This window comes from Phalangium opilio, unplaced genomic scaffold (genome assembly GCF_054372755.1).
Source record: "Phalangium opilio isolate 3A_F unplaced genomic scaffold, DU_Popi_V2 ptg000352l_1, whole genome shotgun sequence".
Classification (NCBI taxonomy): Eukaryota; Metazoa; Arthropoda; class Arachnida; order Opiliones; family Phalangiidae; genus Phalangium; species Phalangium opilio.
The window spans coordinates 4201899-4220414 of NW_028324228.1; the positions used below are offsets into that span (position 1 = coordinate 4201899).

The 18516-nt window shown below is 42.9% G+C and overlaps 88 non-coding genes across 88 annotated transcripts; all 88 read right to left on the bottom strand.

Moving 5' to 3' along the window:
* Window positions 1-184: 184 nt before the first annotated feature.
* Window positions 185-256, bottom strand: TRNAW-CCA (transfer RNA tryptophan (anticodon CCA)). The gene has a single exon. It is a non-coding gene; the product is annotated as a tRNA-Trp (tRNA).
* Window positions 257-598: 342 nt separating this feature from the next.
* Window positions 599-670, bottom strand: TRNAW-CCA (transfer RNA tryptophan (anticodon CCA)). Its single transcript has one exon. It is a non-coding gene; the product is annotated as a tRNA-Trp (tRNA).
* A 67-nt stretch (window positions 671-737) lies between these two features.
* Window positions 738-809, bottom strand: TRNAW-CCA (transfer RNA tryptophan (anticodon CCA)). Its single transcript has one exon. It is a non-coding gene; the product is annotated as a tRNA-Trp (tRNA).
* Window positions 810-1011: 202 nt separating this feature from the next.
* TRNAW-CCA (transfer RNA tryptophan (anticodon CCA)) lies at window positions 1012-1083 on the bottom strand. The gene has a single exon. It is a non-coding gene; the product is annotated as a tRNA-Trp (tRNA).
* A 204-nt stretch (window positions 1084-1287) lies between these two features.
* Window positions 1288-1359, bottom strand: TRNAW-CCA (transfer RNA tryptophan (anticodon CCA)). The gene has a single exon. It is a non-coding gene; the product is annotated as a tRNA-Trp (tRNA).
* Window positions 1360-1426: 67 nt separating this feature from the next.
* On the bottom strand, window positions 1427-1498 carry TRNAW-CCA (transfer RNA tryptophan (anticodon CCA)). The gene has a single exon. It is a non-coding gene; the product is annotated as a tRNA-Trp (tRNA).
* Window positions 1499-1563: 65 nt separating this feature from the next.
* Window positions 1564-1635, bottom strand: TRNAW-CCA (transfer RNA tryptophan (anticodon CCA)). Its single transcript has one exon. It is a non-coding gene; the product is annotated as a tRNA-Trp (tRNA).
* A 67-nt stretch (window positions 1636-1702) lies between these two features.
* Window positions 1703-1774, bottom strand: TRNAC-ACA (transfer RNA cysteine (anticodon ACA)). Its single transcript has one exon. It is a non-coding gene; the product is annotated as a tRNA-Cys (tRNA).
* A 67-nt stretch (window positions 1775-1841) lies between these two features.
* On the bottom strand, window positions 1842-1913 carry TRNAW-CCA (transfer RNA tryptophan (anticodon CCA)). Its single transcript has one exon. It is a non-coding gene; the product is annotated as a tRNA-Trp (tRNA).
* A 67-nt stretch (window positions 1914-1980) lies between these two features.
* On the bottom strand, window positions 1981-2052 carry TRNAW-CCA (transfer RNA tryptophan (anticodon CCA)). Its single transcript has one exon. It is a non-coding gene; the product is annotated as a tRNA-Trp (tRNA).
* A 202-nt stretch (window positions 2053-2254) lies between these two features.
* TRNAW-CCA (transfer RNA tryptophan (anticodon CCA)) lies at window positions 2255-2326 on the bottom strand. Its single transcript has one exon. It is a non-coding gene; the product is annotated as a tRNA-Trp (tRNA).
* Window positions 2327-2530: 204 nt separating this feature from the next.
* On the bottom strand, window positions 2531-2602 carry TRNAW-CCA (transfer RNA tryptophan (anticodon CCA)). Its single transcript has one exon. It is a non-coding gene; the product is annotated as a tRNA-Trp (tRNA).
* A 618-nt stretch (window positions 2603-3220) lies between these two features.
* TRNAW-CCA (transfer RNA tryptophan (anticodon CCA)) lies at window positions 3221-3292 on the bottom strand. Its single transcript has one exon. It is a non-coding gene; the product is annotated as a tRNA-Trp (tRNA).
* A 67-nt stretch (window positions 3293-3359) lies between these two features.
* On the bottom strand, window positions 3360-3431 carry TRNAW-CCA (transfer RNA tryptophan (anticodon CCA)). Its single transcript has one exon. It is a non-coding gene; the product is annotated as a tRNA-Trp (tRNA).
* A 202-nt stretch (window positions 3432-3633) lies between these two features.
* TRNAW-CCA (transfer RNA tryptophan (anticodon CCA)) lies at window positions 3634-3705 on the bottom strand. The gene has a single exon. It is a non-coding gene; the product is annotated as a tRNA-Trp (tRNA).
* Window positions 3706-3909: 204 nt separating this feature from the next.
* TRNAW-CCA (transfer RNA tryptophan (anticodon CCA)) lies at window positions 3910-3981 on the bottom strand. The gene has a single exon. It is a non-coding gene; the product is annotated as a tRNA-Trp (tRNA).
* A 67-nt stretch (window positions 3982-4048) lies between these two features.
* On the bottom strand, window positions 4049-4120 carry TRNAW-CCA (transfer RNA tryptophan (anticodon CCA)). Its single transcript has one exon. It is a non-coding gene; the product is annotated as a tRNA-Trp (tRNA).
* Window positions 4121-4185: 65 nt separating this feature from the next.
* Window positions 4186-4257, bottom strand: TRNAW-CCA (transfer RNA tryptophan (anticodon CCA)). The gene has a single exon. It is a non-coding gene; the product is annotated as a tRNA-Trp (tRNA).
* Window positions 4258-4324: 67 nt separating this feature from the next.
* On the bottom strand, window positions 4325-4396 carry TRNAC-ACA (transfer RNA cysteine (anticodon ACA)). Its single transcript has one exon. It is a non-coding gene; the product is annotated as a tRNA-Cys (tRNA).
* Window positions 4397-4600: 204 nt separating this feature from the next.
* Window positions 4601-4672, bottom strand: TRNAW-CCA (transfer RNA tryptophan (anticodon CCA)). Its single transcript has one exon. It is a non-coding gene; the product is annotated as a tRNA-Trp (tRNA).
* Window positions 4673-4739: 67 nt separating this feature from the next.
* TRNAW-CCA (transfer RNA tryptophan (anticodon CCA)) lies at window positions 4740-4811 on the bottom strand. The gene has a single exon. It is a non-coding gene; the product is annotated as a tRNA-Trp (tRNA).
* A 65-nt stretch (window positions 4812-4876) lies between these two features.
* On the bottom strand, window positions 4877-4948 carry TRNAW-CCA (transfer RNA tryptophan (anticodon CCA)). Its single transcript has one exon. It is a non-coding gene; the product is annotated as a tRNA-Trp (tRNA).
* A 67-nt stretch (window positions 4949-5015) lies between these two features.
* On the bottom strand, window positions 5016-5087 carry TRNAC-ACA (transfer RNA cysteine (anticodon ACA)). The gene has a single exon. It is a non-coding gene; the product is annotated as a tRNA-Cys (tRNA).
* Window positions 5088-5154: 67 nt separating this feature from the next.
* TRNAW-CCA (transfer RNA tryptophan (anticodon CCA)) lies at window positions 5155-5226 on the bottom strand. The gene has a single exon. It is a non-coding gene; the product is annotated as a tRNA-Trp (tRNA).
* Window positions 5227-5292: 66 nt separating this feature from the next.
* TRNAW-CCA (transfer RNA tryptophan (anticodon CCA)) lies at window positions 5293-5364 on the bottom strand. Its single transcript has one exon. It is a non-coding gene; the product is annotated as a tRNA-Trp (tRNA).
* A 67-nt stretch (window positions 5365-5431) lies between these two features.
* Window positions 5432-5503, bottom strand: TRNAW-CCA (transfer RNA tryptophan (anticodon CCA)). Its single transcript has one exon. It is a non-coding gene; the product is annotated as a tRNA-Trp (tRNA).
* A 619-nt stretch (window positions 5504-6122) lies between these two features.
* Window positions 6123-6194, bottom strand: TRNAW-CCA (transfer RNA tryptophan (anticodon CCA)). The gene has a single exon. It is a non-coding gene; the product is annotated as a tRNA-Trp (tRNA).
* A 67-nt stretch (window positions 6195-6261) lies between these two features.
* On the bottom strand, window positions 6262-6333 carry TRNAW-CCA (transfer RNA tryptophan (anticodon CCA)). Its single transcript has one exon. It is a non-coding gene; the product is annotated as a tRNA-Trp (tRNA).
* A 66-nt stretch (window positions 6334-6399) lies between these two features.
* TRNAW-CCA (transfer RNA tryptophan (anticodon CCA)) lies at window positions 6400-6471 on the bottom strand. Its single transcript has one exon. It is a non-coding gene; the product is annotated as a tRNA-Trp (tRNA).
* Window positions 6472-6538: 67 nt separating this feature from the next.
* TRNAW-CCA (transfer RNA tryptophan (anticodon CCA)) lies at window positions 6539-6610 on the bottom strand. Its single transcript has one exon. It is a non-coding gene; the product is annotated as a tRNA-Trp (tRNA).
* A 67-nt stretch (window positions 6611-6677) lies between these two features.
* TRNAW-CCA (transfer RNA tryptophan (anticodon CCA)) lies at window positions 6678-6749 on the bottom strand. Its single transcript has one exon. It is a non-coding gene; the product is annotated as a tRNA-Trp (tRNA).
* A 67-nt stretch (window positions 6750-6816) lies between these two features.
* Window positions 6817-6888, bottom strand: TRNAW-CCA (transfer RNA tryptophan (anticodon CCA)). The gene has a single exon. It is a non-coding gene; the product is annotated as a tRNA-Trp (tRNA).
* Window positions 6889-7230: 342 nt separating this feature from the next.
* TRNAW-CCA (transfer RNA tryptophan (anticodon CCA)) lies at window positions 7231-7302 on the bottom strand. Its single transcript has one exon. It is a non-coding gene; the product is annotated as a tRNA-Trp (tRNA).
* Window positions 7303-7369: 67 nt separating this feature from the next.
* Window positions 7370-7441, bottom strand: TRNAW-CCA (transfer RNA tryptophan (anticodon CCA)). The gene has a single exon. It is a non-coding gene; the product is annotated as a tRNA-Trp (tRNA).
* Window positions 7442-7506: 65 nt separating this feature from the next.
* TRNAW-CCA (transfer RNA tryptophan (anticodon CCA)) lies at window positions 7507-7578 on the bottom strand. The gene has a single exon. It is a non-coding gene; the product is annotated as a tRNA-Trp (tRNA).
* A 67-nt stretch (window positions 7579-7645) lies between these two features.
* Window positions 7646-7717, bottom strand: TRNAW-CCA (transfer RNA tryptophan (anticodon CCA)). Its single transcript has one exon. It is a non-coding gene; the product is annotated as a tRNA-Trp (tRNA).
* Window positions 7718-7782: 65 nt separating this feature from the next.
* On the bottom strand, window positions 7783-7854 carry TRNAW-CCA (transfer RNA tryptophan (anticodon CCA)). Its single transcript has one exon. It is a non-coding gene; the product is annotated as a tRNA-Trp (tRNA).
* A 67-nt stretch (window positions 7855-7921) lies between these two features.
* On the bottom strand, window positions 7922-7993 carry TRNAC-ACA (transfer RNA cysteine (anticodon ACA)). Its single transcript has one exon. It is a non-coding gene; the product is annotated as a tRNA-Cys (tRNA).
* A 67-nt stretch (window positions 7994-8060) lies between these two features.
* Window positions 8061-8132, bottom strand: TRNAW-CCA (transfer RNA tryptophan (anticodon CCA)). Its single transcript has one exon. It is a non-coding gene; the product is annotated as a tRNA-Trp (tRNA).
* A 66-nt stretch (window positions 8133-8198) lies between these two features.
* On the bottom strand, window positions 8199-8270 carry TRNAW-CCA (transfer RNA tryptophan (anticodon CCA)). The gene has a single exon. It is a non-coding gene; the product is annotated as a tRNA-Trp (tRNA).
* A 67-nt stretch (window positions 8271-8337) lies between these two features.
* Window positions 8338-8409, bottom strand: TRNAW-CCA (transfer RNA tryptophan (anticodon CCA)). The gene has a single exon. It is a non-coding gene; the product is annotated as a tRNA-Trp (tRNA).
* Window positions 8410-9028: 619 nt separating this feature from the next.
* On the bottom strand, window positions 9029-9100 carry TRNAW-CCA (transfer RNA tryptophan (anticodon CCA)). The gene has a single exon. It is a non-coding gene; the product is annotated as a tRNA-Trp (tRNA).
* Window positions 9101-9305: 205 nt separating this feature from the next.
* TRNAW-CCA (transfer RNA tryptophan (anticodon CCA)) lies at window positions 9306-9377 on the bottom strand. Its single transcript has one exon. It is a non-coding gene; the product is annotated as a tRNA-Trp (tRNA).
* A 67-nt stretch (window positions 9378-9444) lies between these two features.
* Window positions 9445-9516, bottom strand: TRNAW-CCA (transfer RNA tryptophan (anticodon CCA)). Its single transcript has one exon. It is a non-coding gene; the product is annotated as a tRNA-Trp (tRNA).
* Window positions 9517-9583: 67 nt separating this feature from the next.
* Window positions 9584-9655, bottom strand: TRNAW-CCA (transfer RNA tryptophan (anticodon CCA)). The gene has a single exon. It is a non-coding gene; the product is annotated as a tRNA-Trp (tRNA).
* Window positions 9656-9997: 342 nt separating this feature from the next.
* On the bottom strand, window positions 9998-10069 carry TRNAW-CCA (transfer RNA tryptophan (anticodon CCA)). Its single transcript has one exon. It is a non-coding gene; the product is annotated as a tRNA-Trp (tRNA).
* A 67-nt stretch (window positions 10070-10136) lies between these two features.
* On the bottom strand, window positions 10137-10208 carry TRNAW-CCA (transfer RNA tryptophan (anticodon CCA)). The gene has a single exon. It is a non-coding gene; the product is annotated as a tRNA-Trp (tRNA).
* A 202-nt stretch (window positions 10209-10410) lies between these two features.
* Window positions 10411-10482, bottom strand: TRNAW-CCA (transfer RNA tryptophan (anticodon CCA)). Its single transcript has one exon. It is a non-coding gene; the product is annotated as a tRNA-Trp (tRNA).
* Window positions 10483-10549: 67 nt separating this feature from the next.
* TRNAW-CCA (transfer RNA tryptophan (anticodon CCA)) lies at window positions 10550-10621 on the bottom strand. Its single transcript has one exon. It is a non-coding gene; the product is annotated as a tRNA-Trp (tRNA).
* A 65-nt stretch (window positions 10622-10686) lies between these two features.
* Window positions 10687-10758, bottom strand: TRNAW-CCA (transfer RNA tryptophan (anticodon CCA)). Its single transcript has one exon. It is a non-coding gene; the product is annotated as a tRNA-Trp (tRNA).
* A 67-nt stretch (window positions 10759-10825) lies between these two features.
* Window positions 10826-10897, bottom strand: TRNAW-CCA (transfer RNA tryptophan (anticodon CCA)). The gene has a single exon. It is a non-coding gene; the product is annotated as a tRNA-Trp (tRNA).
* A 65-nt stretch (window positions 10898-10962) lies between these two features.
* Window positions 10963-11034, bottom strand: TRNAW-CCA (transfer RNA tryptophan (anticodon CCA)). The gene has a single exon. It is a non-coding gene; the product is annotated as a tRNA-Trp (tRNA).
* A 67-nt stretch (window positions 11035-11101) lies between these two features.
* TRNAC-ACA (transfer RNA cysteine (anticodon ACA)) lies at window positions 11102-11173 on the bottom strand. Its single transcript has one exon. It is a non-coding gene; the product is annotated as a tRNA-Cys (tRNA).
* A 67-nt stretch (window positions 11174-11240) lies between these two features.
* On the bottom strand, window positions 11241-11312 carry TRNAW-CCA (transfer RNA tryptophan (anticodon CCA)). Its single transcript has one exon. It is a non-coding gene; the product is annotated as a tRNA-Trp (tRNA).
* Window positions 11313-11378: 66 nt separating this feature from the next.
* Window positions 11379-11450, bottom strand: TRNAW-CCA (transfer RNA tryptophan (anticodon CCA)). Its single transcript has one exon. It is a non-coding gene; the product is annotated as a tRNA-Trp (tRNA).
* Window positions 11451-11517: 67 nt separating this feature from the next.
* On the bottom strand, window positions 11518-11589 carry TRNAW-CCA (transfer RNA tryptophan (anticodon CCA)). The gene has a single exon. It is a non-coding gene; the product is annotated as a tRNA-Trp (tRNA).
* Window positions 11590-12208: 619 nt separating this feature from the next.
* TRNAW-CCA (transfer RNA tryptophan (anticodon CCA)) lies at window positions 12209-12280 on the bottom strand. The gene has a single exon. It is a non-coding gene; the product is annotated as a tRNA-Trp (tRNA).
* Window positions 12281-12347: 67 nt separating this feature from the next.
* On the bottom strand, window positions 12348-12419 carry TRNAW-CCA (transfer RNA tryptophan (anticodon CCA)). The gene has a single exon. It is a non-coding gene; the product is annotated as a tRNA-Trp (tRNA).
* Window positions 12420-12485: 66 nt separating this feature from the next.
* TRNAW-CCA (transfer RNA tryptophan (anticodon CCA)) lies at window positions 12486-12557 on the bottom strand. The gene has a single exon. It is a non-coding gene; the product is annotated as a tRNA-Trp (tRNA).
* A 67-nt stretch (window positions 12558-12624) lies between these two features.
* TRNAW-CCA (transfer RNA tryptophan (anticodon CCA)) lies at window positions 12625-12696 on the bottom strand. The gene has a single exon. It is a non-coding gene; the product is annotated as a tRNA-Trp (tRNA).
* Window positions 12697-12763: 67 nt separating this feature from the next.
* TRNAW-CCA (transfer RNA tryptophan (anticodon CCA)) lies at window positions 12764-12835 on the bottom strand. Its single transcript has one exon. It is a non-coding gene; the product is annotated as a tRNA-Trp (tRNA).
* Window positions 12836-13177: 342 nt separating this feature from the next.
* TRNAW-CCA (transfer RNA tryptophan (anticodon CCA)) lies at window positions 13178-13249 on the bottom strand. Its single transcript has one exon. It is a non-coding gene; the product is annotated as a tRNA-Trp (tRNA).
* Window positions 13250-13316: 67 nt separating this feature from the next.
* Window positions 13317-13388, bottom strand: TRNAW-CCA (transfer RNA tryptophan (anticodon CCA)). Its single transcript has one exon. It is a non-coding gene; the product is annotated as a tRNA-Trp (tRNA).
* A 202-nt stretch (window positions 13389-13590) lies between these two features.
* Window positions 13591-13662, bottom strand: TRNAW-CCA (transfer RNA tryptophan (anticodon CCA)). Its single transcript has one exon. It is a non-coding gene; the product is annotated as a tRNA-Trp (tRNA).
* Window positions 13663-13729: 67 nt separating this feature from the next.
* TRNAW-CCA (transfer RNA tryptophan (anticodon CCA)) lies at window positions 13730-13801 on the bottom strand. The gene has a single exon. It is a non-coding gene; the product is annotated as a tRNA-Trp (tRNA).
* A 202-nt stretch (window positions 13802-14003) lies between these two features.
* TRNAW-CCA (transfer RNA tryptophan (anticodon CCA)) lies at window positions 14004-14075 on the bottom strand. The gene has a single exon. It is a non-coding gene; the product is annotated as a tRNA-Trp (tRNA).
* Window positions 14076-14140: 65 nt separating this feature from the next.
* On the bottom strand, window positions 14141-14212 carry TRNAW-CCA (transfer RNA tryptophan (anticodon CCA)). The gene has a single exon. It is a non-coding gene; the product is annotated as a tRNA-Trp (tRNA).
* Window positions 14213-14279: 67 nt separating this feature from the next.
* TRNAW-CCA (transfer RNA tryptophan (anticodon CCA)) lies at window positions 14280-14351 on the bottom strand. The gene has a single exon. It is a non-coding gene; the product is annotated as a tRNA-Trp (tRNA).
* Window positions 14352-14553: 202 nt separating this feature from the next.
* TRNAW-CCA (transfer RNA tryptophan (anticodon CCA)) lies at window positions 14554-14625 on the bottom strand. Its single transcript has one exon. It is a non-coding gene; the product is annotated as a tRNA-Trp (tRNA).
* A 67-nt stretch (window positions 14626-14692) lies between these two features.
* On the bottom strand, window positions 14693-14764 carry TRNAC-ACA (transfer RNA cysteine (anticodon ACA)). Its single transcript has one exon. It is a non-coding gene; the product is annotated as a tRNA-Cys (tRNA).
* Window positions 14765-14831: 67 nt separating this feature from the next.
* TRNAW-CCA (transfer RNA tryptophan (anticodon CCA)) lies at window positions 14832-14903 on the bottom strand. The gene has a single exon. It is a non-coding gene; the product is annotated as a tRNA-Trp (tRNA).
* A 66-nt stretch (window positions 14904-14969) lies between these two features.
* Window positions 14970-15041, bottom strand: TRNAW-CCA (transfer RNA tryptophan (anticodon CCA)). The gene has a single exon. It is a non-coding gene; the product is annotated as a tRNA-Trp (tRNA).
* Window positions 15042-15108: 67 nt separating this feature from the next.
* On the bottom strand, window positions 15109-15180 carry TRNAW-CCA (transfer RNA tryptophan (anticodon CCA)). Its single transcript has one exon. It is a non-coding gene; the product is annotated as a tRNA-Trp (tRNA).
* Window positions 15181-15384: 204 nt separating this feature from the next.
* TRNAW-CCA (transfer RNA tryptophan (anticodon CCA)) lies at window positions 15385-15456 on the bottom strand. The gene has a single exon. It is a non-coding gene; the product is annotated as a tRNA-Trp (tRNA).
* A 342-nt stretch (window positions 15457-15798) lies between these two features.
* On the bottom strand, window positions 15799-15870 carry TRNAW-CCA (transfer RNA tryptophan (anticodon CCA)). The gene has a single exon. It is a non-coding gene; the product is annotated as a tRNA-Trp (tRNA).
* A 67-nt stretch (window positions 15871-15937) lies between these two features.
* Window positions 15938-16009, bottom strand: TRNAW-CCA (transfer RNA tryptophan (anticodon CCA)). The gene has a single exon. It is a non-coding gene; the product is annotated as a tRNA-Trp (tRNA).
* Window positions 16010-16075: 66 nt separating this feature from the next.
* TRNAW-CCA (transfer RNA tryptophan (anticodon CCA)) lies at window positions 16076-16147 on the bottom strand. Its single transcript has one exon. It is a non-coding gene; the product is annotated as a tRNA-Trp (tRNA).
* Window positions 16148-16214: 67 nt separating this feature from the next.
* Window positions 16215-16286, bottom strand: TRNAW-CCA (transfer RNA tryptophan (anticodon CCA)). Its single transcript has one exon. It is a non-coding gene; the product is annotated as a tRNA-Trp (tRNA).
* Window positions 16287-16353: 67 nt separating this feature from the next.
* On the bottom strand, window positions 16354-16425 carry TRNAW-CCA (transfer RNA tryptophan (anticodon CCA)). Its single transcript has one exon. It is a non-coding gene; the product is annotated as a tRNA-Trp (tRNA).
* Window positions 16426-16767: 342 nt separating this feature from the next.
* Window positions 16768-16839, bottom strand: TRNAW-CCA (transfer RNA tryptophan (anticodon CCA)). The gene has a single exon. It is a non-coding gene; the product is annotated as a tRNA-Trp (tRNA).
* Window positions 16840-16906: 67 nt separating this feature from the next.
* On the bottom strand, window positions 16907-16978 carry TRNAW-CCA (transfer RNA tryptophan (anticodon CCA)). Its single transcript has one exon. It is a non-coding gene; the product is annotated as a tRNA-Trp (tRNA).
* Window positions 16979-17180: 202 nt separating this feature from the next.
* Window positions 17181-17252, bottom strand: TRNAW-CCA (transfer RNA tryptophan (anticodon CCA)). Its single transcript has one exon. It is a non-coding gene; the product is annotated as a tRNA-Trp (tRNA).
* Window positions 17253-17319: 67 nt separating this feature from the next.
* Window positions 17320-17391, bottom strand: TRNAW-CCA (transfer RNA tryptophan (anticodon CCA)). Its single transcript has one exon. It is a non-coding gene; the product is annotated as a tRNA-Trp (tRNA).
* A 202-nt stretch (window positions 17392-17593) lies between these two features.
* On the bottom strand, window positions 17594-17665 carry TRNAW-CCA (transfer RNA tryptophan (anticodon CCA)). The gene has a single exon. It is a non-coding gene; the product is annotated as a tRNA-Trp (tRNA).
* A 343-nt stretch (window positions 17666-18008) lies between these two features.
* On the bottom strand, window positions 18009-18080 carry TRNAW-CCA (transfer RNA tryptophan (anticodon CCA)). The gene has a single exon. It is a non-coding gene; the product is annotated as a tRNA-Trp (tRNA).
* A 67-nt stretch (window positions 18081-18147) lies between these two features.
* Window positions 18148-18219, bottom strand: TRNAW-CCA (transfer RNA tryptophan (anticodon CCA)). Its single transcript has one exon. It is a non-coding gene; the product is annotated as a tRNA-Trp (tRNA).
* Window positions 18220-18284: 65 nt separating this feature from the next.
* TRNAW-CCA (transfer RNA tryptophan (anticodon CCA)) lies at window positions 18285-18356 on the bottom strand. The gene has a single exon. It is a non-coding gene; the product is annotated as a tRNA-Trp (tRNA).
* Window positions 18357-18423: 67 nt separating this feature from the next.
* On the bottom strand, window positions 18424-18495 carry TRNAC-ACA (transfer RNA cysteine (anticodon ACA)). Its single transcript has one exon. It is a non-coding gene; the product is annotated as a tRNA-Cys (tRNA).
* Between the last annotated feature and the right edge of the window lie 21 nt (window positions 18496-18516).

Consider the following 18516-nt stretch of genomic DNA (forward strand, 5'->3'; position numbering starts at 1 on the left):
GGTAGAATTTCTATAAACAACGTAAAAACTTAATTTTATTATTTGTTTGACCCGGACGTGATTCGAACACACAGCCTTCTGATCTGGAGTCAGACGCGTTACCATTGCGCCTCCGAGCCCCCTTTACGAAGTTTAACTGGTAGAATTCTATAAACAACTTAAAAACTAAGTTTTATTATTTCTTTGACCCGGACGTGATTCGAACACGAAGCCTTCTGATCTGGAGTCAGACGCGCTCCCATTGCGCCACCGAGCCCCCTGAACGAAGTTTAAATTGGTAGAATTTCTATAAACAACGTAAAAACTAAATTTTATTATTTGTTTGACCCGGACCTGATTCGAACACGCAGCCTTCTGATCTGGAGTCAGACGCGCTACCATTACGCCACCGAGCCCCCTTTACGAAGGTTTAATTGGTAGAATTCTAAAAACAACTTAAAAACTGATTTTTACTATTTCTTTGACCCGGACGTGATTCCAACACGCAGCCTTCTGATCTGGAGTCAGACGCGCTACTATTGCGCCACCGAGCCCCTTTTACGAAGTTTAATTGGTAGAATTCTATAAACAACTTAAAAAGTAAGTTTTATTATTTCTTTGACCCGGACGTGATTCGATCACGCAGCCTTCTGATCTGGAGTCAGGCGCGCTACCATTGCGCCACCGAGCCCCCTGAACGAAGGTTAAATTGGTAGAATTTCTATAAACAACGTAAAAACTAAATATTATTATTTCTTTGACCCGGACGTGATTCGAACACGCAGCCTTCTGATCTGGAGTCAGACGCGCTACCATTGCGCCAACGAGCCCCTTTTACGAAGTTTAATTGGTAGAATTCTATAAACAACTTAAAAAGTAAGTTTTATTATTTCTTTGACCCGGACGTGATTCCAACACGCAGCCTTCTGATCTGGAGTCAGACGCGCTACTATTGCGCCACCGAGCCCCTTTTACGAAGTTTAATTGGTAGAATTCTATAAACAACTTAAAAAGTAAGTTTTATTATTTCTTTGACCCGGACGTGATTCGAACACGCAGCCTTCTGATCTGGAGTCAGAAGCGCTACCATTGCGCCACCGAGCCCCCTGAACAAAGGTTAAATTGGTAGAATTTCTATAAACAACGTAAAAACTAAATTGTTTTTTGTTTGACCCGGACGTGATTCGAACACGCAGCCTTCTGATCTGGAGTCAGACGCGCTACTATTGCGCCACCGAGCACCCAGAACGAAGGTTAAATTGGTAGATTTTCTATAAACAACGTAAAAACTAAATTTTATTATTTGTTTGACCCGGACGTGGTTCGAACACGCAGCCTTCTGATCTGGAGTCAGACGCGCTACCATTGCGCCACCGAGCCCTCTGAACGAAGGTTAAATTGGTAGAATTTCTATAAACAACGTAAAAACAAAATTTTTTTATTTGTTTGACCCGGACGTGATTCGAACACGCAGCCTTCTGATCTGGAGTCAGACGCGCTACCATTGCGCCACCGAGCCCCTTTTACGAAGTTTAATTGGTAGAATTCTATAAACAACTTAAAAAGTAAGTTTTATTATTTCTTTGACCTGGACGTGATTCGAACACGCAGCCTTCTGATCTGGAGTCAGAAGCGCTACCATTGCGCCACCGAGCCCCCTGAAGAAAGGTTAAATTGGTAGAATTTCTATAAACAACGTAAAAACTAAATTTTATTACTTCTTTGACCCGGACGTGATTCGAACACGCAGCCTTCTGATCTGTAGTCAGACGCGCTCCCATTGCACCACCGAGCCCCCTGAACGAAGGTTAAATTGGTAGAATTTCTATAAACAACTTAAAAAGTAAGTTTTATTATTTCTTTGACCCGGACGTGATTCGAACACGCAGCCTTCTGATCTGGAGTCAGGCGCGCTACCATTGCGCCACCGAGCCCCCTGAACGAAGGTTAAATTGGTAGAATTTCTATAAACAACGTAAAAACTAAATATTATTATTTCTTTGACCCGGACGTGATTCGAACACGCAGCCTTCTGATCTGGAGTCAGACGCGCTACCATTGCGCCAACGAGCCCCTTTTACGAAGTTTAATTGGTAGAATTCTATAAACAACTTAAAAAGTAAGTTTTATTATTTCTTTGACCCGGACGTGATTCCAACACGCAGCCTTCTGATCTGGAGTCAGACGCGCTACTATTGCGCCACCGAGCCCCTTTTACGAAGTTTAATTGGTAGAATTCTATAAACAACTTAAAAAGTAAGTTTTATTATTTCTTTGACCCGGACGCGATTCGAACACGCAGCCTTCTGATCTGGAGTCAGACGCGCTACCATTGCGCCACCGAGCCCTCTGAACGAAGGTTAAATTGGTAGAATTTCTATAAACAACGTAAAAACAAAATTTTTTTATTTGTTTGACCCGGACGTGATTCGAACACGCAGCCTTCTGATCTGAAGTCAGACGCGCTACCATTGCGCCACCGAGCCCCTTTTACGAAGTTTAATTGGTAGAATTCTATAAACAACTTAAAAAGTAAGTTTTATTATTTCTTTGACCCGGACGTGATTCGAACACGCAGCCTTCTGATCTGGAGTCAGAAGCGCTACCATTGCGCCACCGAGCCCCCTGAACAAAGGTTAAATTGGTAGAATTTCTATAAACAACGTAAAAACTAAATTGTTTTTTGTTTGACCCGGACGTGATTCGAATACGCAGCCTTCTGATCTGGAGTCAGACGCGCTACTATTGCGCCACCGAGCACCCAGAACGAAGGTTAAATTGGTAGATTTTCTATAAAAAACTTAAAAACTAAGTTTTATTATTTCTTTGACCCGGACGTGATTCGAACACGCAGGCTTCTGATCTGGAGTCAGGCGCGCTACCATTGCGCCACCGAGCCCCCTGAACGAAGGTTAAATTGGTAGAATTTCTATAAACAACGTAAAAACTAAATTTTATTATTTGTTTGACCCGGACCTGATTCGAACACGCAGCCTTCTGATCTGGAGTCAGACGCGCTACCATTACGCCACCGAGCCCCCTTTACGAAGGTTTAATTGGTAGAATTCTAAAAACAACTTAAAAACTGATTTTTACTATTTCTTTGACCCGGACGTGATTCCACCACGCAGCCTTCTGATCTGGAGTCAGACGCGCTACTATTGCGCCACCGAGCCCCTTTTACGAAGTTTAATTGGTAGAATTCTATAAACAACTTAAAAAGTAAGTTTTATTATTTCTTTGACCCGGACGTGATTCGATCACGCAGCCTTCTGATCTGGAGTCAGGCGCGCTACCATTGCGCCACCGAGCCCCCTGAACGAAGGTTAAATTGGTAGAATTTCTATAAACAACGTAAAAACTAAATATTATTATTTCTTTGACCCGGACGTGATTCGAACACGCAGCCTTCTGATCTGGAGTCAGACGCGCTACCATTGCGCCAACGAGCCCCTTTTACGAAGTTTAATTGGTAGAATTCTATAAACAACTTAAAAAGTAAGTTTTATTATTTCTTTGACCCGGACGTGATTCCAACACGCAGCCTTCTGATCTGGAGTCAGACGCGCTACTATTGCGCCACCGAGCCCCTTTTACGAAGTTTAATTGGTAGAATTCTATAAACAACTTAAAAAGTAAGTTTTATTATTTCTTTGACCCGGACGTGATTCGAACACGCAGCCTTCTGATCTGGAGTCAGAAGCGCTACCATTGCGCCACCGAGCCCCCTGAACAAAGGTTAAATTGGTAGAATTTCTATAAACAACGTAAAAACTAAATTGTTTTTTGTTTGACCCGGACGTGATTCGAACACGCAGCCTTCTGATCTGGAGTCAGACGCGCTACTATTGCGCCACCGAGCACCCAGAACGAAGGTTAAATTGGTAGATTTTCTATAAACAACGTAAAAACTAAATTTTATTATTTGTTTGACCCGGACGTGGTTCGAACACGCAGCCTTCTGATCTGGAGTCAGACGCGCTACCATTGCGCCACCGAGCCCTCTGAACGAAGGTTAAATTGGTAGAATTTCTATAAACAACGTAAAAACAAAATTTTTTTATTTGTTTGACCCGGACGTGATTCGAACACGCAGCCTTCTGATCTGGAGTCAGACGCGCTACCATTGCGCCACCGAGCCCCTTTTACGAAGTTTAATTGGTAGAATTCTATAAACAACTTAAAAAGTAAGTTTTATTATTTCTTTGACCCGGACGTGATTCGAACACGCAGCCTTCTGATCTGGAGTCAGAAGCGCTACCATTGCGCCACCGAGCCCCCTGAAGAAAGGTTAAATTGGTAGAATTTCTATAAACAACGTAAAAACTAAATTTTATTACTTCTTTGACCCGGACGTGATTCGAACACGCAGCCTTCTGATCTGTAGTCAGACGCGCTCCCATTGCACCACCGAGCCCCCTGAACGAAGGTTAAATTGGTAGAATTTCTATAAACAACTTAAAAAGTAAGTTTTATTATTTCTTTGACCCGGACGTGATTCCAACACGCAGCCTTCTGATCTGGAGTCAGACGCGCTACTATTGCGCCACCGAGCCCCTTTTACGAAGTTTAATTGGTAGAATTCTATAAACAACTTAAAAAGTAAGTTTTATTATTTCTTTGACCCGGACGCGATTCGAACACGCAGCCTTCTGATCTGGAGTCAGACGCGCTACCATTGCGCCACCGAGCCCTCTGAACGAAGGTTAAATTGGTAGAATTTCTATAAACAACGTAAAAACAAAATTTTTTTATTTGTTTGACCCGGACGTGATTCGAACACGCAGCCTTCTGATCTGGAGTCAGACGCGCTACCATTGCGCCACCGAGCCCCTTTTACGAAGTTTAATTGGTAGAATTCTATAAACAACTTAAAAAGTAAGTTTTATTATTTCTTTGACCCGGACGTGATTCGAACACGCAGCCTTCTGATCTGGAGTCAGAAGCGCTACCATTGCGCCACCGAGCCCCCTGAAGAAAGGTTAAATTGGTAGAATTTCTATAAACAACGTAAAAACTAAATTTTATTACTTCTTTGACCCGGACGTGATTCGAACACGCAGCCTTCTGATCTGTAGTCAGACGCGCTCCCATTGCACCACCGAGCCCCCTGAACGAAGGTTAAATTGGTAGAATTTCTATAAACAACGTAAAAACTAAATATTATTATTTGTTTGACCCGGACGTGATTCGAACACGCAGCCTTCTGATCTGGAGTCAGACGCGCTACCATTGCGCCAACGAGCCCCCTTTACGAAGGTTTAATTGGTAGAATTCTAAAATCAACTTAAAAAATGATTTGAATTATTTCTTTGACCCGGACGTGATTCGAACACGCAGCCTTCTGATCTGGAGTCAGACGCGCTACCATTGCGCCACCGAGCCCCCTTTGCGAAGGTTTAATTGGTAGAATTTCTATAAACAACGTAAAAACTTAATTTTATTATTTGTTTGACCCGGACGTGATTCGAACACGCAGCCTTCTGATCTGGAGTCAGACGCGCTACCATTGCGCCACCGAGCCCCCTTTACGAAGGTTTAATTGGTAGAATTTCTATAAACAACGTAAAAACTAAATTTTATTATTTGTTTTACCCGGACGTGATTCGAACACGCAGCCTTCTGATCTGGAGTCAGACGCGTTACCATTGCGCCGCCGAGCCCCCTTTACGAAGTTTAACTGGTAGAATTCTATAAACAACTTAAAAACTAAGTTTTATTATTTCTTTGTACCCGGACGTGATTCGAACACGAAGCCTTCTGATCTGGAGTCAGACGCGCTCCCATTGCGCCACCGAGCCCCCTGAACGAAGGTTAAATTGGTAGAATTTCTATAAACAACGTAAAAACTAAATTTTATTATTTGTTTGACCTGGACCTGATTCGAACACGCAGCCTTCTGATCTGGAGTCAGACGCGCTACCATTACGCCACCGAGCCCCCTTTACGAAGGTTTAATTGGTAGAATTCTAAAAACAACTTAAAAACTGATTTTTACTATTTCTTTGACCCGGACGTGATTCCAACACGCAGCCTTCTGATCTGGAGTCAGACGCGCTACTATTGCGCCACCGAGCCCCTTTTACGAAGTTTAATTGGTAGAATTCTATAAACAACTTAAAAAGTAAGTTTTATTATTTCTTTGACCCGGACGTGATTCGAACACGCAGCCTTCTGATCTGGAGTCAGAAGCGCTACCATTGCGCCACCGAGCCCCCTGAACAAAGGTTAAATTGGTAGAATTTCTATAAACAACGTAAAAACTAAATATTATTATTTGTTTGACCCGGACGTGATTCGAACACGCAGCCTTCTGATCTGGAGTCAGACGCGCTACCATTGCGCCAACGAGCCCCCTTTACGAAGGTTTAATTGGTAGAATTCTAAAATCAACTTAAAAACTGATTTGAATTATTTCTTTGACCCGGACGTGATTCGAACACGCAGCCTTCTGATCTGGAGTCAGACGCGCTACCATTGCGCCACCGAGCCCCCTTTGCGAAGGTTTAATTGGTAGAATTTCTATAAACAACGTAAAAACTTAATTTTATTATTTGTTTGACCCGGACGTGATTCGAACACGCAGCCTTCTGATCTGGAGTCAGACGCGCTACCATTGCGCCACCGAGCCCCCTTTGCGAAGGTTTAATTGGTAGAATTTCTATAAACAACGTAAAAACTTAATTTTATTATTTGTTTGACCCGGACGTGATTCGAACACGCAGCCTTCTGATCTGGAGTCAGACGCGCTACCATTGCGCCACCGAGCCCCCTTTACGAAGGTTTAATTGGTAGAATTTCTATAAACAACGTAAAAACTAAGTTTTATTATTTCTTTGACCCGGACGTGATTCGAACACGAAGCCTTCTGATCTGGAGTCAGACGCGCTCCCATTGCGCCACCGAGCCCCCTGAACGAAGGTTAAATTGGTAGAATTTCTATAAACAACGTAAAAACTAAATTTTATTATTTGTTTGACCTGGACCTGATTCGAACACGCAGCCTTCTGATCTGGAGTCAGACGCGCTACCATTACGCCACCGAGCCCCCTTTACGAAGGTTTAATTGGTAGAATTCTAAAAACAACTTAAAAACTGATTTTTACTATTTCTTTGACCCGGACGTGATTCCAACACGCAGCCTTCTGATCTGGAGTCAGACGCGCTACTATTGCGCCACCGAGCCCCTTTTACGAAGTTTAATTGGTAGAATTCTATAAACAACTTAAAAAGTAAGTTTTATTATTTCTTTGACCCGGACGTGATTCGAACACGCAGCCTTCTGATCTGGAGTCAGGCGCGCTACCATTGCGCCACCGAGCCCCCTGAACGAAGGTTAAATTGGTAGAATTTCTATAAACAACGTAAAAACTAAATATTATTATTTCTTTGACCCGGACGTGATTCGAACACGCAGCCTTCTGATCTGGAGTCAGACGCGCTACTATTGCGCCACCGAGCCCCTTTTACGAAGTTTAATTGGTAGAATTCTATAAACAACTTAAAAAGTAAGTTTTATTATTTCTTTGACCCGGACGCGATTCGAACACGCAGCCTTCTGATCTGGAGTCAGACGCGCTACCATTGCGCCACCGAGCCCTCTGAACGAAGGTTAAATTGGTAGAATTTCTATAAACAACGTAAAAACAAAATTTTTTTATTTGTTTGACCCGGACGTGATTCGAACACGCAGCCTTCTGATCTGGAGTCAGACGCGCTACCATTGCGCCACCGAGCCCCTTTTACGAAGTTTAATTGGTAGAATTCTATAAACAACTTAAAAAGTAAGTTTTATTATTTCTTTGACCCGGACGTGATTCGAACACGCAGCCTTCTGATCTGGAGTCAGAAGCGCTACCATTGCGCCACCGAGCCCCCTGAAGAAAGGTTAAATTGGTAGAATTTCTATAAACAACGTAAAAACTAAATTTTATTACTTCTTTGACCCGGACGTGATTCGAACACGCAGCCTTCTGATCTGTAGTCAGACGCGCTCCCATTGCACCACCGAGCCCCCTGAACGAAGGTTAAATTGGTAGAATTTCTATAAACAACGTAAAAACTAAATATTATTATTTGTTTGACCCGGACGTGATTCGAACACGCAGCCTTCTGATCTGGAGTCAGACGCGCTACCATTGCGCCAACGAGCCCCCTTTACGAAGGTTTAATTGGTAGAATTCTAAAATCAACTTAAAAAATGATTTGAATTATTTCTTTGACCCGGACGTGATTCGAACACGCAGCCTTCTGATCTGGAGTCAGACGCGCTACCATTGCGCCACCGAGCCCCCTTTGCGAAGGTTTAATTGGTAGAATTTCTATAAACAACGTAAAAACTTAATTTTATTATTTGTTTGACCCGGACGTGATTCGAACACGCAGCCTTCTGATCTGGAGTCAGACGCGCTACCATTGCGCCACCGAGCCCCCTTTACGAAGGTTTAATTGGTAGAATTTCTATAAACAACGTAAAAACTAAATTTTATTATTTGTTTTACCCGGACGTGATTCGAACACGCAGCCTTCTGATCTGGAGTCAGACGCGTTACCATTGCGCCGCCGAGCCCCCTTTACGAAGTTTAACTGGTAGAATTCTATAAACAACTTAAAAACTAAGTTTTATTATTTCTTTGTACCCGGACGTGATTCGAACACGAAGCCTTCTGATCTGGAGTCAGACGCGCTCCCATTGCGCCACCGAGCCCCCTGAACGAAGGTTAAATTGGTAGAATTTCTATAAACAACGTAAAAACTAAATTTTATTATTTGTTTGACCTGGACCTGATTCGAACACGCAGCCTTCTGATCTGGAGTCAGACGCGCTACCATTACGCCACCGAGCCCCCTTTACGTAGGTTTAATTGGTAGAATTCTAAAAACAACTTAAAAACTGATTTTTACTATTTCTTTGACCCGGACGTGATTCCAACACGCAGCCTTCTGATCTGGAGTCAGACGCGCTACTATTGCGCCACCGAGCCCCTTTTACGAAGTTTAATTGGTAGAATTCTATAAACAACTTAAAAAGTAAGTTTTATTATTTCTTTGACCCGGACGTGATTCGAACACGCAGCCTTCTGATCTGGAGTCAGAAGCGCTACCATTGCGCCACCGAGCCCCCTGAACAAAGGTTAAATTGGTAGAATTTCTATAAACAACGTAAAAACTAAATATTATTATTTGTTTGACCCGGACGTGATTCGAACACGCAGCCTTCTGATATGGAGTCAGACGCGCTACCATTGCGCCAACGAGCCCCCTTTACGAAGGTTTAATTGGTAGAATTCTAAAATCAACTTAAAAACTGATTTGAATTATTTCTTTGACCCGGACGTGATTCGAACACGCAGCCTTCTGATCTGGAGTCAGACGCGCTACCATTGCGCCACCGAGCCCCCTTTGCGAAGGTTTAATTGGTAGAATTTCTATAAACAACGTAAAAACTTAATTTTATTATTTGTTTGACCCGGACGTGATTCGAACACGCAGCCTTCTGATCTGGAGTCAGACGCGCTACCATTGCGCCACCGAGCCCCCTTTACGAAGGTTTAATTGGTAGAATTTCAATAAACAACGTAAAAACTAAGTTTTATTATTTCTTTGACCCGGACGTGATTCGAACACGAAGCCTTCTGATCTGGAGTCAGACGCGCTCCCATTGCGCCACCGAGCCCCCTGAACGAAGGTTAAATTGGTAGAATTTCTATAAACAACGTAAAAACTAAATTTTATTATTTGTTTGACCTGGACCTGATTCGAACACGCAGCCTTCTGATCTGGAGTCAGACGCGCTACCATTAAGCCACCGAGCCCCCTTTACGAAGGTTTAATTGGTAGAATTCTAAAAACAAGTTAAAAACTGATTTTTACTATTTCTTTGACCCGGACGTGATTCCAACACGCAGCCTTCTGATCTGGAGTCAGACGCGCTACTATTGCGCCACCGAGCCCCTTTTACGAAGTTTAATTGGTAGAATTCTATAAACAACTTAAAAAGTAAGTTTTATTATTTCTTTGACCCGGACGTGATTCGAACACGCAGCCTTCTGATCTGGAGTCAGGCGCGCTACCATTGCGCCACCGAGCCCCCTGAACGAAGGTTAAATTGGTAGAATTTCTATAAACAACGTAAAAACTAAATATTATTATTTCTTTGACCCGGACGTGATTCGAACACGCAGCCTTCTGATCTGGAGTCAGACGCGCTACCATTGCGCCAACGAGCCCCTTTTACGAAGTTTAATTGGTAGAATTCTATAAACAACTTAAAAAGTAAGTTTTATTATTTCTTTGACCCGGACGTGATTCCAACACGCAGCCTTCTGATCTGGAGTCAGACGCGCTACTATTGCGCCACCGAGCCCCTTTTACGAAGTTTAATTGGTAGAATTCTATAAACAACTTAAAAAGTAAGTTTTATTATTTCTTTGACCCGGACGTGATTCGAACACGCAGCCTTCTGATCTGGAGTCAGGCGCGCTACCATTGCGCCACCGAGCCCCCTGAACGAAGGTTAAATTGGTAGAATTTCTATAAACAACGTAAAAACTAAATATTATTATTTCTTTGACCCGGACGTGATTCGAACACGCAGCCTTCTGATCTGGAGTCAGACGCGCTACTATTGCGCCACCGAGCCCCTTTTACGAAGTTTAATTGGTAGAATTCTATAAACAACTTAAAAAGTAAGTTTTATTATTTCTTTGACCCGGACGCGATTCGAACACGCAGCCTTCTGATCTGGAGTCAGACGCGCTACCATTGCGCCACCGAGCCCTCTGAACGAAGGTTAAATTGGTAGAATTTCTATAAACAACGTAAAAACAAAATTTTTTTATTTGTTTGACCCGGACGTGATTCGAACACGCAGCCTTCTGATCTGGAGTCAGACGCGCTACCATTGCGCCACCGAGCCCCTTTTACGAAGTTTAATTGGTAGAATTCTATAAACAACTTAAAAAGTAAGTTTTATTATTTCTTTGACCCGGACGTGATTCGAACACGCAGCCTTCTGATCTGGAGTCAGAAGCGCTACCATTGCGCCACCGAGCCCCCTGAAGAAAGGTTAAATTGGTAGAATTTCTATAAACAACGTAAAAACTAAATTTTATTACTTCTTTGACCCGGACGTGATTCGAACACGCAGCCTTCTGATCTGTAGTCAGACGCGCTCCCATTGCACCACCGAGCCCCCTGAACGAAGGTTAAATTGGTAGAATTTCTATAAACAACGTAAAAACTAAATATTATTATTTGTTTGACCCGGACGTGATTCGAACACGCAGCCTTCTGATCTGGAGTCAGACGCGCTACCATTGCGCCAACGAGCCCCCTTTACGAAGGTTTAATTGGTAGAATTCTAAAATCAACTTAAAAAATGATTTGAATTATTTCTTTGACCCGGACGTGATTCGAACACGCAGCCTTCTGATCTGGAGTCAGACGCGCTACCATTGCGCCACCGAGCCCCCTTTGCGAAGGTTTAATTGGTAGAATTTCTATAAACAACGTAAAAACTTAATTTTATTATTTGTTTGACCCGGACGTGATTCGAACACGCAGCCTTCTGATCTGGAGTCAGACGCGCTACCATTGCGCCACCGAGCCCCCTTTACGAAGGTTTAATTGGTAGAATTTCTATAAACAACGTAAAAACTAAATTTTATTATTTGTTTTACCCGGACGTGATTCGAACACGCAGCCTTCTGATCTGGAGTCAGACGCGTTACCATTGCGCCGCCGAGCCCCCTTTACGAAGTTTAACTGGTAGAATTCTATAAACAACTTAAAAACTAAGTTTTATTATTTCTTTGTACCCGGACGTGATTCGAACACGAAGCCTTCTGATCTGGAGTCAGACGCGCTCCCATTGCGCCACCGAGCCCCCTGAACGAAGGTTAAATTGGTAGAATTTCTATAAACAACGTAAAAACTAAATTTTATTATTTGTTTGACCTGGACCTGATTCGAACACGCAGCCTTCTGATCTGGAGTCAGACGCGCTACCATTACGCCACCGAGCCCCCTTTACGTAGGTTTAATTGGTAGAATTCTAAAAACAACTTAAAAACTGATTTTTACTATTTCTTTGACCCGGACGTGATTCCAACACGCAGCCTTCTGATCTGGAGTCAGACGCGCTACTATTGCGCCACCGAGCCCCTTTTACGAAGTTTAATTGGTAGAATTCTATAAACAACTTAAAAAGTAAGTTTTATTATTTCTTTGACCCGGACGTGATTCGAACACGCAGCCTTCTGATCTGGAGTCAGAAGCGCTACCATTGCGCCACCGAGCCCCCTGAACAAAGGTTAAATTGGTAGAATTTCTATAAACAACGTAAAAACTAAATATTATTATTTGTTTGACCCGGACGTGATTCGAACACGCAGCCTTCTGATCTGGAGTCAGACGCGCTACCATTGCGCCAACGAGCCCCCTTTACGAAGGTTTAATTGGTAGAATTCTAAAATCAACTTAAAAACTGATTTGAATTATTTCTTTGACCCGGACGTGATTCGAACACGCAGCCTTCTGATCTGGAGTCAGACGCGCTACCATTGCGCCACCGAGCCCCCTTTGCGAAGGTTTAATTGGTAGAATTTCTATAAACAACGTAAAAACTTAATTTTATTATTTGTTTGACCCGGACGTGATTCGAACACGCAGCCTTCTGATCTGGAGTCAGACGCGCTACCATTGCGCCACCGAGCCCCCTTTACGAAGGTTTAATTGGTAGAATTTCAATAAACAACGTAAAAACTAAGTTTTATTATTTCTTTGACCCGGACGTGATTCGAACACGAAGCCTTCTGATCTGGAGTCAGACGCGCTCCCATTGCGCCACCGAGCCCCCTGAACGAAGGTTAAATTGGTAGAATTTCTATAAACAACGTAAAAACTAAATTTTATTATTTGTTTGACCTGGACCTGATTCGAACACGCAGCCTTCTGATCTGGAGTCAGACGCGCTACCATTAAGCCACCGAGCCCCCTTTACGAAGGTTTAATTGGTAGAATTCTAAAAACAAGTTAAAAACTGATTTTTACTATTTCTTTGACCCGGACGTGATTCCAACACGCAGCCTTCTGATCTGGAGTCAGACGCGCTACTATTGCGCCACCGAGCCCCTTTTACGAAGTTTAATTGGTAGAATTCTATAAACAACTTAAAAAGTAAGTTTTATTATTTCTTTGACCCGGACGTGATTCGAACACGCAGCCTTCTGATCTGGAGTCAGGCGCGCTACCATTGCGCCACCGAGCCCCCTGAACGAAGGTTAAATTGGTAGAATTTCTATAAACAACGTAAAAACTAAATATTATTATTTCTTTGACCCGGACGTGATTCGAACACGCAGCCTTCTGATCTGGAGTCAGACGCGCTACCATTGCGCCAACGAGCCCCTTTTACGAAGTTTAATTGGTAGAATTCTATAAACAACTTAAAAAGTAAGTTTTATTATTTCTTTGACCCGGACGTGATTCCAACACGCAGCCTTCTGATCTGGAGTCAGACGCGCTACTATTGCGCCACCGAGCCCCTTTTACGAAGTTTAATTGGTAGAATTCTATAAACAACTTAAAAAGTAAGTTTTATTATTTCTTTGACCCGGACGTGATTCGAACACGCAGCCTTCTGATCTGGAGTCAGGCGCGCTACCATTGCGCCACCGAGCCCCCTGAACGAAGGTTAAATTGGTAGAATTTCTATAAACAACGTAAAAACTAAATATTATTATTTCTTTGACCCGGACGTGATTCGAACACGCAGCCTTCTGATCTGGAGTCAGACGCGCTACCATTGCGCCAACGAGCCCCTTTTACGAAGTTTAATTGGTAGAATTCTATAAACAACTTAAAAAGTAAGTTTTATTATTTCTTTGACCCGGACGTGATTCCAACACGCAGCCTTCTGATCTGGAGTCAGACGCGCTACTATTGCGCCACCGAGCCCCTTTTACGAAGTTTAATTGGTAGAATTCTATAAACAACTTAAAAAGTAAGTTTTATTATTTCTTTGACCCGGACGTGATTCGAACACGCAGCCTTCTGATCTGGAGTCAGAAGCGCTACCATTGCGCCACCGAGCCCCCTGAACAAAGGTTAAATTGGTAGAATTTCTATAAACAACGTAAAAACTAAATTGTTTTTTGTTTGACCCGGACGTGATTCGAACACGCAGCCTTCTGATCTGGAGTCAGACGCGCTACCATTGCGCCACCGAGCCCCCTGAACGAAGGTTAAATTGGTAGAATTTCTATAAACAACGTAAAAACTAAATATTATTATTTCTTTGACCCGGACGTGATTCGAACACGCAGCCTTCTGATCTGGAGTCAGACGCGCTACCATTGCGCCAACGAGCCCCTTTTACGAAGTTTAATTGGTAGAATTCTATAAACAACTTAAAAAGTAAGTTTTATTATTTCTTTGACCCGGACGTGATTCCAACACGCAGCCTTCTGATCTGGAGTCAGACGCGCTACTATTGCGCCACCGAGCCCCTTTTACGAAGTTTAATTGGTAGAATTCTATAAACAACTTAAAAAGTAAGTTTTATTATTTCTTTGACCCGGACGTGATTCGAACACGCAGCCTTCTGATCTGGAGTCAGGCGCGCTACCATTGCGCCACCGAGCCCCCTGAACGAAGGTTAAATTGGTAGAATTTCTATAAACAACGTAAAAACTAAATATTATTATTTCTTTGACCCGGACGTGATTCGAACACGCAGCCTTCTGATCTGTAGTCAGACGCGCTCCCATTGCACCACCGAGCCCCCTGAACGAAAGTTAAATTGGTAGAATTTCTATAAACAACGTAAAAACTAAATATTATTATTTGTTTGACCCGGACGTGATTCGAACACGCAGCCTTCTGATCTGGAGTCAGACGCGCTACCATTGCGCCAACGAGCCCCCTTTACGAAGGTTTAATTGGTAGAATTCTAAAATCAACTTAAAAAATGATTTGAATTATTTCTTTGACCCGGACGTGATTCGAACACGCAGCCTTCTGATCTGGAGTCAGACGCGCTACCATTGCGCCACCGAGCCCCCTTTGCGAAGGTTTAATTGGTAGAATTTCTATAAACAACGTAAAAACTTAATTTTATTATTTGTTTGACCCGGACGTGATTCGAACACGCAGCCTTCTGATCTGGAGTCAGACGCGCTACCATTGCGCCACCGAGCCCCCTTTACGAAGGTTTAATTGGTAGAATTTCTATAAACAACGTAAAAACTAAATTTTATTATTTGTTTTACCCGGACGTGATTCGAACACGCAGCCTTCTGATCTGGAGTCAGACGCGTTACCATTGCGCCGCCGAGCCCCCTTTACGAAGTTTAACTGGTAGAATTCTATAAACAACTTAAAAACTAAGTTTTATTATTTCTTTGACCCGGACGTGATTCGAACACGAAGCCTTCTGATCTGGAGTCAGACGCGCTCCCATTGCGCCACCGAGCCCCCTGAACGAAGGTTAAATTGGTAGAATTTCTATAAACAACGTAAAAACTAAATTTTATTATTTGTTTGACCTGGACCTGATTCGAACACGCAGCCTTCTGATCTGGAGTCAGACGCGCTACCATTACGCCACCGAGCCCCCTTTACGAAGGTTTAATTGGTAGAATTCTAAAAACAACTTAAAAACTGATTTTTACTATTTCTTTGACCCGGACGTGATTCCAACACGCAGCCTTCTGATCTGGAGTCAGACGCGCTACTATTGCGCCACCGAGCCCCTTTTACGAAGTTTAATTGGTAGAATTCTATAAACAACTTAAAAAGTAAGTTTTATTATTTCTTTGACCCGGACGTGATTCGAACACGCAGCCTTCTGATCTGGAGTCAGAAGCGCTACCATTGCGCCACCGAGCCCCCTGAACAAAGGTTAAATTGGTAGAATTTCTATAAACAACGTAAAAACTAAATATTATTATTTGTTTGACCCGGACGTGATTCGAACACGCAGCCTTCTGATCTGGAGTCAGACGCGCTACCATTGCGCCAACGAGCCCCCTTTACGAAGGTTTAATTGGTAGAATTCTAAAATCAACTTAAAAACTGATTTGAATTATTTCTTTGACCCGGACGTGATTCGAACACGCAGCCTTCTGATCTGGAGTCAGACGCGCTACCATTGCGCCACCGAGCCCCCTTTGCGAAGGTTTAATTGGTAGAATTTCTATAAACAACGTAAAAACTTAATTTTATTATTTGTTTGACCCGGACGTGATTCGAACACGCAGCCTTCTGATCTGGAGTCAGACGCGCTACCATTGCGCCACCGAGCCCCCTTTACGAAGGTTTAATTGGTAGAATTTCTATAAACAACGTAAAAACTAAGTTTTATTATTTCTTTGACCCGGACGTGATTCGAACACGAAGCCTTCTGATCTGGAGTCAGACGCGCTCCCATTGCGCCACCGAGCCCCCTGAACGAAGGTTAAATTGGTAGAATTTCTATAAACAACGTAAAAACTAAATTTTATTATTTGTTTGACCTGGACCTGATTCGAACACGCAGCCTTCTGATCTGGAGTCAGACGCGCTACCATTACGCCACCGAGCCCCCTTTACGAAGGTTTAATTGGTAGAATTCTAAAAACAACTTAAAAACTGATTTTTACTATTTCTTTGACCCGGACGTGATTCCAACACGCAGCCTTCTGATCTGGAGTCAGACGCGCTACTATTGCGCCACCGAGCCCCTTTTACGAAGTTTAATTGGTAGAATTCTATAAACAACTTAAAAAGTAAGTTTTATTATTTCTTTGACCCGGACGTGATTCGAACACGCAGCCTTCTGATCTGGAGTCAGGCGCGCTACCATTGCGCCACCGAGCCCCCTGAACGAAGGTTAAATTGGTAGAATTTCTATAAACAACGTAAAAACTAAATATTATTATTTCTTTGACCCGGACGTGATTCGAACACGCAGCCTTCTGATCTGGAGTCAGACGCGCTACCATTGCGCCAACGAGCCCCTTTTACGAAGTTTAATTGGTAGAATTCTATAAACAACTTAAAAAGTAAGTTTTATTATTTCTTTGACCCGGACGTGATTCCAACACGCAGCCTTCTGATCTGGAGTCAGACGCGCTACTATTGCGCCACCGAGCCCCTTTTACGAAGTTTAATTGGTAGAATTCTATAAACAACTTAAAAAGTAAGTTTTATTATTTCTTTGACCCGGACGTGATTCGAACACGCAGCCTTCTGATCTGGAGTCAGGCGCGCTACCATTGCGCCACCGAGCCCCCTGAACGAATGTTAAATTGGTAGAATTTCTATAAACAACGTAAAAACTAAATATTATTATTTCTTTGACCCGGACGTGATTCGAACACGCAGCCTTCTGATCTGGAATCAGACGCGCTACCATTGCGCCAACGAGCCCCTTTTACGAAGTTTAATTGGTAGAATTCTATAAACAACTTAAAAAGTAAGTTTTATTATTTCTTTGACCCGGACGTGATTCCAACACGCAGCCTTCTGATCTGGAGTCAGACGCGCTACTATTGCGCCACCGAGCCCCTTTTACGAAGTTTAATTGGTAGAATTCTATAAACAACTTAAAAAGTAAGTTTTATTATTTCTTTGACCCGGACGTGATTCGAACACGCAGCCTTCTGATCTGGAGTCAGAAGCGCTACCATTGCGCCACCGAGCCCCCTGAACAAAGGTTAAATTGGTAGAATTTCTATAAACAACGTAAAAACTAAATTGTTTTTTGTTTGACCCGGACGTGATTCGAACACGCAGCCTTCTGATCTGGAGTCAGACGCGCTACTATTGCGCCACCGAGCACCCAGAACGAAGGTTAAATTGGTAGATTTTCTATAAAAAACTTAAAAACTAAGTTTTATTATTTCTTTGACCCGGACGTGATTCGAACACGCAGGCTTCTGATCTGGAGTCAGGCGCGCTACCATTGCGCCACCGAGCCCCCTGAACGAAGGTTAAATTGGTAGAATTTCTATAAACAACGTAAAAACTAAATTTTATTATTTGTTTGACCCGGACGTGGTTCGAACACGCAGCCTTCTGATCTGGAGTCAGACGCGCTACCATTGCGCCACCGAGCCCTCTGAACGAAGGTTTAATTGGTAGAATTTCTATAAACAACGTAAAAACAAAATTTTTTTATTTGTTTGACCCGGACGTGATTCGAACACGCAGCCTTCTGATCTGGAGTCAGACGCGCTACCATTGCGCCACCGAGCCCCTTTTACGAAGTTTAATTGGTAGAATTCTATAAACAACTTAAAAAGTAAGTTTTATTATTTCTTTGACCCGGACGTGATTCGAACACGCAGCCTTCTGATCTGGAGTCAGAAGCGCTACCATTGCGCCACCGAGCCCCCTGAAGAAAGGTTAAATTGGTAGAATTTTTTTAAACAACGTAAAAACTAAATTTTATTACTTCTTTGACCCGGACGTGATTCGAACACGCAGCCTTCTGATCTGTAGTCAGACGCGCTCCCATTGCACCACCGAGCCCCCTGAACGAAGGTTAAATTG